Here is an 8,069-nt window from a genome sequence, read left to right as displayed (position 1 = left end):
AGCTCCCTCGATAATGTACCAATCAAACACTCCCTGGACAGGAACCGGACAGGGTTAGATACAGAGTAAAACTCCCTCTATACTCTCCCCATCAAACACTCCCAGGACTGGTACAGCACGGGGTTAAATACACAGTAAAGCTCCCCCTACACTTTGGACATCATACACTCCCAGGGCAGGTACACCACGGGGTTAGATACAGAATAAAATTCTCTCTACACTGTCTACATCAAACACTCCCAGGACTGGTACAGCTCAGGGTTAGATACAGAAAAAAGCTCCCTCTATACTGTCCCAATCGAACACTACCAGTACAGGTACAGCACGGGGTTAGATACAGAGTAAAGCTCCCTCTACACTGTCTACATCAAACACTCCCAGGACTGGTACAGCTCAGGGTTAGATACAGAGTAAAGCTCCCTCTATACTGTCCCCATCGTACACTCCCAGGTCTGGTACAGCACGGGTTTAGATACAGACTATAGCTCCCCCTACACTGTGCCCATCATACACTCCCAGGGCAGGTACAGTACGGGGTAAGATGCAGAGTAAATCTCCCCCTACACTGTGCCCATCATACACTCCCAGGGCAGGTACAGCACGGGGTTAGATACAGAGTAAAGCTCCCGCTAACCTGTCCCCATCAAACAGTCCCAGGACTGGTACTGCCCGGGGTAAGATACAGATTAAAGCTCCCTCTACACTGTCCCCATGAAGCACTCCCAGGGCAGGTACAGGACAGGGTTATATACAGAGTAAAGCTCTCTCTAAACTGTCCCCATCAAACCCTCCCAGGACAGGTACAGCACGGGGTTAAATACAGAGTAACGCTCCCTCTACACTGTCCCCATCAATCACTCCCAGGGCAGGTACAGCACGGTGTTAGACACAGAGTATATCTCCCTCTACACCGTCCCCATCAAACACTACCAGGACAGGTACAGCACAGGTTTAGATACAGAGTAAAGGTCCCTCTGCAATGTCCCCGTCAAACACTCCCTGGACAGGAACAGAACAGGGTTATATACAGAGCAAAGCTCCCTCGATACTGTCCTCATCAAACACTCCCAGGACAGGAACAGGACAGTGTTAGATAGAGTAAAGCTTCCTCTACACTTTCCCCATCAAACACTCCCAGGGCAGGAAAAGCACTGGGTTAGATACAGAGTAAAGCTCCCTCTACACTGTCTCAATCAAACACTCCCATGTCCGGTAGAGCACAGGGTTAGATACAGTGTAAACCTCCCTCTATACTCTCCCCATCAAACACTCCCTGGACTGGTACAGCACGGGGTTAGATACAGAGTAAAGCTCCCCCTACACTGTGCCCAACATACACTCCCAGGGCAGGTACAGCACGGGGTTAGATACAGAGTAAATTTCCCTCTAAGCTGTCCCCATCAAACACTCCCAGGACAGGTACAGCACGGGGTTAGATACAGAGTAAAGCTCCCTCGTTACTGTCCCCATCAAACACTCCAAGGATAGGTACAGCAAAAGGGTTAGATACAGAGTAAAGCTCCCTCTACACTGTGCCCATCAAACACTCCCAGAGCACGTACAGCATGGGGTTAGATATAGAGTAAAGCTCCCTCTACACTGTGTTCATCAAACACTCCCAGGATAGGTAAAGCACTGGGTTAGAATTAGAGTAAAGCTCCCTCTACACTGTTCCCATTAAACACTCCCAGAACAGGGTTAGATACAGAGTTAAGCTCCCTCTATACTGTCCCCATCAAACACTCCCAGGACAGGAACAGGACAGGGTTAGATACAGACTAAAGCTACCTCTACACTTTCCCCGTCAAACACTCCCAGGGCAGGTAAAGCACTGTTTTAGATACAGAGTAAAGCTCCCTCGAAACTGTCCCCATCAAACACTCCCTGGACAGGTACAGCACGGGGTTAGGTACAGAGTAAAGCTCCCTCGATACTGTCCCCATCAAACACTCCCAGGACAGGTACAGCATGGGGTTTGATACAGAGTAAAGCTCCCTCAACACTTGAGTTATGCTGTTAAAAAGCCTCATTCTCCTTTGAATTAGATTTCAAAATAAATACAGTGTTCAAATTAAAAGTTCATCAGCTGGAGAAAATGGAAAAGCTCCAATTATTTTTCAATGTGCCTGGGTATAAACAACATTGTCCTGTCATATCGTTTATCCATGGAATCTAATCGAGGGATTTTGGGGATTTATATACAGAACAACATACCCGGGAGTGAGTTACAGACTGGAATCTAATTGAGGGGTTCGGGGTAGTTTATGTATATAATAACAGATACCCGGGAGTGAGTTACAGACTGGAATATAATCGAGGGGTTCGGGGTGGATTATATACAGATTAACAGATAACCGGGACTGAGTTACAGACTGGAATCTAATCAAGGGGTTCGCGGTGGTTTATATACAGAATAACAGGTACCCGGGAGTGAGTTACAGACTGGAATCTCATCGAGAGTTTCGGGGGGTTTATACATAGAATAACAGTTACCCGGGTGTGAGCTACAGTCTGGAATCAAATCGAGCGTTTTGGGGTGGTTTATATATAGAACAACAGACACCCGGGAGTGAGTTACAGACTGGAATCTAAAATTGGGCATTGGGGTGGATTATATTTTGAATAACAGATACCCGGGAGTAAGTTACAGAACAGAATCTAATGGAGGGATTTGGAATGGTTTATACATAGAATAACACAACGGGAGTGAGTTACAGAGTGGAATCTAATCGAGGGGTTCAGGGGGTTTATATATAGAATAACAGATACCCGGGAATGAGTTACAGACTGGAATCTAATCAAGGGGTTCGGGCTGGTTTATATATAGAATAACAGATTCCCGGGAGTGAGGTACAGACTGGAATCTAATCGAGGGGTTCAGGGTGTTTATACATAGAATAATAGATACCCGGGATTGAGTAACAGACTGGAATCTAATCGAGGGGTTTGGGGTTTTATATATAGAATAATAGATACCCGCGATTGAGTAACAGGCTGGAATCTAATCGAGGAGGCCAGTCAGACCATCAAACTACTTTCGACACTCTGCAAGGAAAGTTTCACTGGTCTCACTCGTCCGTCCTTTCCCCGAAACCCTGAAAATATTTTCCCTTCAGATTCACACCCAAAATTTGCTGAAAAGGGAAATTGGGGATGGTGGGGAGAGGGGGAGGCTGATGGAGTGAGAGAGAGAGTGAGAGAGAGAGAGAGGCAGAGAGATGGTGAGAGAGAGACAGATTGAGATAGAGAAAGAGAGACAAAACTCGTGAAGAGAGAGAGAGATACAGGGCGAGATAGAGAGAGGGGCAGGGTGTTGTAGTGAGAGATAGACAGTGAAAAGCGAGGCGAGAAAGAGAGCGATGGAGAAAGAGACAGGCGTGAGAGAGAACGAATGTGACAGAGAGACAGTGGCAGAGCGAGGGAGAGAGAGAGCGACAGAGAGAGGTGGTGACAGGGATAGAGACGGGGCGATAGAGAGAGGGTCAGAGAATGACAGAGATAGAGTGAGAGACAGAGAGAGAGGGTGAAGGGCAGAGAGATGGGGTGAGAGAGAGAGGGAAATAGTGACAGTGAGATGGGGTGAGAAAGAAAGAGAGAGGGCGCGAGATAGAGAGGGAAATAGTGAGAGTGAGATGGGGTGAGAAAGAAAGAGAGAGAGGGCGAGAGAGAGGGTCAGAGAATGACAGAGAGATGAAATGATAGACAGAGAGGGTGAAGGGGAGAGAGATGGGGAGAGAGAGAGGGAGATAGCGACAATGAGATGGGCTGAGGGAGAAATAGAGAGAGGGCGAGGGAGAGAGATAGAGAGAGGCGATTGAGTGAATGAAAAATGGGTGGGGTGAGGGAGAGGCAGAGAGAGGGGAGTGAGTGTCCGAAATAGCGATGGGATGAGAGAGATCCTCAGAGAGACGAGTCGAGGGAAGGAAAAAGCGGTAGGGAGAGAGAGACCTGATGAAATGGAGCGAGAACCATTCTCAATATTTAAAATGGAGGCAGATAACTTCTCCACCGTTAAAACGGAGGGAGTTCCCTTTTCAATCTTTAAAATGGAGGGAGATATCTGTGTCTCTGTCACGTTGAAAGTACTAATTTTCCATTCGTGAGGAGTCAAATCTGTCCTAAATGTCCCATTCCTGTGGGGACATAAAATGGCCACTGGGAACAAACCTAACATGTCTGCCTGGTGTTTGTAGACTAGATTCTCAGAGGAAGAGAGGCAGGGAGAGAAGACACAGATCGAGTGAATGAGAAATAGAGACTCTCAGACCAAGTGGGTGACTGAGAGCCAGACAGTGAATAAAGGATATTGGTCATAGCACATGGAAAGAGCAAGAGGCCATTTAACCCTCCAACCCTGTTCCGACATTCAATGAGATCCAGGCTGATGTGTGATTGAACCCCTTGGTCTCATATCTCTGCAGCGTGTTAGCTAACAGAAATCTATCAGCCTCAGTTTTAAACATGGACTAGTGGCTCAGCATCAATTTCCGTTCATGTGAGAGAGATCCAAACTAATACCACACTTGGTGTTTTAAAGTGTTTCTTAGTTTCTCTCCTGAAATTCTAAAATTCTAAACATAGTTGAAAAACCATGGCCTCAAGGCCCAGACTCCCCAAACTGGCGGGAATAGTTAGTCTTTTTCAAACCTCTACTTCCATTATTATCCTGAAATATTTCATCAAATCACCCCCTCACCTAAATTCCAGTGTAAAGCTTCATCTACACTGTTCAACAAACACACCCAAACCATATACAGTATGGGGTTCGATAGAGAGTAACATTCCCTCTGCTCTGTCCCATCAAACAGGCCCAGGGAAGGGGCAGCACAGGGTTAGATACCAAGTAAAGACAGGGCCTATTGAGTGATAAACAGAGTTTCTCCATCTTTAAAATGGAGGGAGATATCTGTGTCTCTGTCACGTTGAAAGGACTAATTTACCATTCGTGAGTAGTCAACTCTGTCATAAATGTCCCAGTGCTGTGGGCACATAAAATGGCCACTGTGAACAAACCTAAAATGGACACCTGGAGTTTGGGGATTTTTCTTACAGAATCTGAGAGGGGGAGAGAGAGAGAGAGAGAGAGAGAGAGAGCAGACGCGGAATGAGGGAATGTTAAAGAGAGAGACACAGAGTGAGAGGGGATGAACAGGCAGACGATCAAAGAATGATATCGGTCATAACATTGGGACATTTCTGACCGAGTTGAATTATGGCAAACTAGTGGCATTCTATCCTATTATCTTAAATTGTTAATAAATACTGAGAAACAGACACAGACACGGGCTTTGCAGCAGCAGAAAGAATGTGAATCATTCCATCCCGGGGGTTTTTACTTCCAGATTCAGTTTTAGAAAATTCAGAATTCAAATTCACAGCAGCAAAGTGTGGGACTGAACCCCCGGATCCTTCAATATTCCAGGGAATACACATGGAATTTATGTCTCCATACCTGTGTCTCTGTCACGTTTAAAATACTAATGTTACATGAGTCAACTCTGTCCTAAATGTCCCATTGCTGTTGGGACATAAAATGGCCACTGTGAACAAACCTAAAATGGCTGCCTGGTGTTTGTAGACTAGATTCTCAGAGGAAGAGAGACAGGGAGAGAAGACACAGATCGAGTGAATGAGAAATAGAGACTCTCAGACCAAGTGGGTGACTGAGAGCCAGACAGTGAATAAAGGATATTGGTCATAGCACATGGAAAGAGCAAGAGGCCATTTAACCCTCCAACCCTGTTCTGACATTCAATGCGATCCTAGTTTTTATGTGTGTGTGCCTGCGTCTATGAAAAAGTAAATATCTGTGCAAGTGTGTGCGTGTTTTTGTGTGTACATGAGAGAGAGAGAATGTATATATGTGTGTGTGTGTGAGAGAGCGTGTATGTGTGTGAGTTGGTGTGTGTGTGTGTGTTTGTGTGTGAGGAAGAATATATGTGTGTGTGAGATTGTGTGTGTTTGCGTGTATGAGAATGAATAGATCTACGAGTCTGTGTGTGAATCGGTGAGATAGAGAATCAGTGTCTGTGTGAGAGAGGATGCGTGTGCGTTTGAGAATACATCTGTGTGATTGTGACTATGTCTGTGTGAGCATGTGTATGAGAAAGAATATGTCTTTGTGAGTGTGTGAGAGAGAGTGTGTGTCTATGAGGAATAATATATCTGTGTAGCGTGAGTGTGAGAGAGAATGTGTGTGTGTATGTATGTGTGAAATAGAGAATATATGTGCGTGAGTGTGTCTGTGTGTGAGAGGATGTGTGTGTGTGTCTGCGTTTATGAGAAAGAATATATCTGTGCAATTGTGTGTTTGTGTGTTTGAGAGCGTTTGTGTCCAAATTGAAATGTAGTGGATTCCTTCCACATCATTAAAATGGAGGGGGATCCCTTCCCCATTTTAAATTGTACGGAGATCCCTTCTATATATTTTAAATGGAGGGCGACACCTCCTACATCTTAAAAATAGAGTGAGGTCCCTTTTCCATCTTTAAAATGTTGGTAGATCCCTTCTCCGTCATTAAAATGGAGGGAGATGTTTTCTCAATCTTTAAAATTGAGGTAGATCCCTTCTCCGTCTTTAAAATGCAGGGATATCTCTGTCATAGAGTCACAGAGGTCAACAGCACAGAAAAAGGCCTTTCGGCCCATCAAGTCTGTGCCGATCGAACAAGAACCTAACAATTCTAATCCTATTTTACAGCACTAGGCCCACAGCCTTCTATGCCAAGGCATCGCAAGTGCACATCCAAATATTCTTAAATGTTATGAGGGTTTCTGCCTCTAACCCCCTTTCAGGCAGTGAGTTCCAGATTCCCACCACCCTCTGGGTGAAAAAATCCTTCCCTACTTCCCCTCTAACCCTCCTGCCCCCTGCCTTAAATCTATGCTCCGTGGTTATTGTTCCCTCCACCAAGGGGAAAAGTTCCTTCCTCTCTACCCTATCAATGCCCCTCATTATTTTATTCACCTCAATCATGTCCTTCCTCAATCTCCTCTGCTCATGGGAAAATAATCCAAGTCTATCCTATCTCTCCTCATATCTTACATTCTCCAGCCCAGGCAACATCCTGGTAAATCTCCTCTGCTCTCTCTCTAGTGCAATCACATCCTTCCTACAATGCGGACTCCAGAACTACACGCAATACTCTAGCTGTGGCCTAACCAGCGTTTTATGCAGTTCCAGCATGACTTCCCTGCTCTTATATTCTATGTCTCGGCTAATAAAGGAAAGTATCTCATATGCCTTCTTAAACACCTTATTTACCTGTCCCACTACCTTAAGGGACCAGTGGACATACACACCAAGGTCTCTCTAATGCGCATTAGATCCCAGGGTCCTACCATTCATCATATATTCCTGTGCCTTGTGTGTCCTGCCCAAGTGCATCACCTCACACTTATCCGGATTAAAGTCCTTGAACCACTGACCAGTCCGTCTATATCCGCCTGTAATCTAAGGCTCTCCTCCTCACTATTTACCACACCACCAATTATCGTGTCATCCACAAACTTGCTGATCAACCCTCCTACATTGAAGTCTAAATTGTTTATACGTACCACACACAGCAAGGGACCCAACACCGACCCCAGGGGAACCCCACTGGACACAGGGATTCAGTCACAAAAACACCCCTTGACCATCACCCTCTGCTTCCTGCCACTCAGCCAATTCTGGATCCAAATTGAAAAATTGCCTTGGATCCCATGGGATCTTACCTTCGCTTTCGTTCTCCCTTGTGGGACCTTACCAAAAGCCTTGCTTATGTCCCACTAGGCTACGTCTTCTCCATCTTTAAAGTGGAGGAAGATCCATTCCCGTCTTTAAAATGGAGGGAGATCCATTGCCCAACTTGTGATGTGGAGGTGCTGGAACCTACAATGGAGGAAAGAGTGAAGCTTATTCGAGAATGAAATGTTAACCTGCGTGTGTAACACAGAAAGTTTACAACACAGAAGGAGGACATTCAGCCCATCAATCTACTTTCGACACTCTGCAAGGAAAATTTCACTGGTCTCACTCGTCTGCCCTTTCCCCAAAATTATTATAATTGTTATTGAAGGTTGTTGCT

This window comes from Cetorhinus maximus, unplaced genomic scaffold (genome assembly GCF_964194155.1).
Source record: "Cetorhinus maximus unplaced genomic scaffold, sCetMax3.hap1.1 HAP1_SCAFFOLD_235, whole genome shotgun sequence".
In the NCBI taxonomy this organism is placed as follows: Eukaryota; Metazoa; Chordata; class Chondrichthyes; order Lamniformes; family Cetorhinidae; genus Cetorhinus; species Cetorhinus maximus.
Note: the sequence above shows the minus strand (reverse complement) of the source record.